The following is a 2,689-nucleotide window of genomic DNA, read 5'->3' as shown; positions in this document are numbered from 1 at the left end:
CGGCTGGGCCCGTGAGCCATGGCCGCTGAGTCTGCGCGTCCGGAGCCTGTGCTCCGCAACGGGAGAGGCCACAACAGTGAGAGGCCCGCGTACCGCAAAAAAAAAAAAAAAAAGAAAGAAATTGGGGGAAACTTGTTATCTTCCCAAATGCTTGAAAGCATAGTGCCTGGAGTAGTGATGACTTCAGAGAAAAGTGGTGCCGTCAGTTTGGATGCCTTCAGCTGCCTCAACGGGCTTAAACAATAAGGGAGACAGCAAGAGACCCAGAGGTAGGGCAGGCTCTGGGGTTGGTGGAGTCAGAGGCTCGGTGATGTCATCCATGCTGGCCTTCCTCAGGGTCACAGGATGGTTGCAGCAATTCCAGGCATCACTTCTAGACACCACCGTGTCCAGGGGAAAAGAAGGCCATCTTCAGGAGTGAGGAAGCCCTTCCAGAAACCCCTTGACACACTTTTCCTCCTGTCTCATTGGCCAGAATTGGGTCACATGTTCATTCCTGAGCCCATCCCTGGCAAGGGGAACAGGAGAGCATGATTAGGATAGAGTCACCAGGTTCTGTCCCGAGCTGGGCTGGAGACTACTGTTCCCTGATCCTGTGGGAAGGGCTGGCTGCCACCTGCTGTGCCCACTGCTCCCAGTGCCTGGAGGAGCCGGCTGCATCTTCACTGTTCTGAACCTGCCTCTTTTCCAGTCCATCAGAACTACATTGGAAATGATGCGGAGAAGAGCCCCTTCTTCCTGTCGGTGACCCTCTCTGACCAAAACAATCAGCGTGTCCCTCAATACCGTGCAATCCTTTGGAGGAAAACAGTGAGTATCACACCTGCACCTGCAGTTTCAGCACCACTCCAGAGTTTAATCAGTGTCATTGTCAGCCTTTTTCTACTAGGGTTTTTGAGTTTGGCTACTGAGGATTATCCTGTTCACAGGGGAGACCTTCACACTCTGAGTTTAAGAGCAACTTTTCCTACATAAGCCACTAAGTAGATGTGTTCATTCCCCTCAATCTCTGCTCTCTCAGAATACACGACTATGTTATTATTGCTGTTACTGATAACTGAAAGTGATGATCTGGCACACCTTCAACTAAAAGAAACAAGATTTAGTGGAGGAATATAATACTGTTACATGAGCACAGCCCCTGGGGGGCTCCTGTTTCCATGAGTCAGTTGGTCAACTGCTGAATCAGCTGTGCTTCTAGGATTTCTTTGAGGCTTAGCTCCTTGCATCAATTTCATGGTGTAGAAAAGCAACCCTAGATCTAACAAGTACCTCCTGCCCACGGTGGGCTCTGGACACTGAGCTGGGGACAGCGGGCTGAAAGCAAGCCCTTTCAACTCGAGAACGCAGGTCTTTCTTTAGCTCAGGAAAGTTTTTTTATGTTCATTGGTGTTGCTTCTTTTCCTGTTCTGAATTTTTTCTAGTAATTCTTATATTCAACCTGTCTTTCATCTTTTACCTTTTCTCATTATCTTCTTCTCTTGTTTCTTTTTTTCTTTGCTTCTCAGAGAACTTTTTAGAGACCATATCAACACTAGAAAGAGCAAAGGGTTTGGAGTTAAGCAAACTAGGGTCACATCACCTCAATAACAAGCTCATTTTGTGTGAATTTGAGAAAATTGCTCATGCCCTCTGAGCCTCCATTTTCTTCTTTGTAAAATGGGGAAAGTTCTGGGCTATGGCTCACAGCGTGATGAGCACTAACAAGACTACCTGAAGTGAGATCTTGCTTGAAAATTTACCCAGTGTCCCAAATCGTCAAATCTTAAAACTGGTTAGGTGCCTAAAGGATAAAACATCTTATTCTTGAATTGGTGAGTACGGTGTATAATTTAAAAAGCAATAAAATAAACCACACTTAGAAAATGTTAGTTCTATTATTTGGTGGTCCCACTTGATGGGTACATTTGTTGAAATCCAGTATTTAAATAATTGCATGCTGATTTTTTTAATATATATATACAGCAGGTTCTTATTAGTCATCAATTTTATACACATCAGTGTATACGTGTCAATCCCAATTCATCACACCACCACCACCACCACCCCCGCCACTTTCCCCACTTGGTGTCCATACATTTGTTCTCTACATCTGTGTCTCTATTTCTGCCCTGCAAACCGGTTCATCCGTACCATTTTTCTAGGTTCCACCTATATGCGTTAATATATGATATTTGTTGTTCTCTTTCTGACTTACTTCACTCTGTATGACAGTCTCTAGATCCATCCACGTCGAAACAAATGACCCAATTTCATTCCTTTTTATGGCTGAGTAATATTCCATTGTATATATGTACCACATCTTCTTTATCCATTCATCTGTTGATGGACACTTAGGTTGCCTGCATGTCCTGGCTATTGTAAATAGTGCTGCAATGAACATTGCGGTGCATGTGTCTTTTTGAATTATGGCTTTCTCTGGGTATATGTCTAGTAGTGGTATTGCTCGGTCATATGGTAATTCTATTTTTAGTTTTTTAAGAAACCTCCATACTGTTCTCCATAGTGACTTGATACATTCATACAAATTGAATATATCAATTTACATTCCCACCAACAGTGCAGGAAGGTTCCCTTTTCTCCACACCCTCTCCAGCATTTGTTGTTTGTAGATTTTCTAATGATGCCCATTCTAACTGGTGTGAGGTGATACCTCATTGTAGTTTTGATTTGCATTTCTCTCATAATT

General features: G+C 43.7%; 1 protein-coding gene across 1 annotated transcript in view; it reads left to right on the top strand.

Moving 5' to 3' along the window:
- The window catches only part of LOC102982550 (GTPase-activating Rap/Ran-GAP domain-like protein 3), a 70,592-nt gene that overhangs the window by 11,605 nt on the left and 56,298 nt on the right, over nt 1-2,689 (top strand). Inside the window, exon 3 of the mRNA XM_028493505.1 lies at nt 692-810. The gene's annotated coding sequence lies outside the window, so the exon portion shown is untranslated. The remainder of the gene's footprint in view (nt 1-691; nt 811-2,689) is intronic.

The sequence above is a fragment of the Physeter macrocephalus genome, chromosome 9 (genome assembly GCF_002837175.3).
Source record: "Physeter macrocephalus isolate SW-GA chromosome 9, ASM283717v5, whole genome shotgun sequence".
NCBI lineage: Eukaryota > Metazoa > Chordata > Mammalia > Artiodactyla > Physeteridae > Physeter > Physeter macrocephalus.
This window is presented reverse-complemented; position numbering and strand designations above follow the sequence as displayed.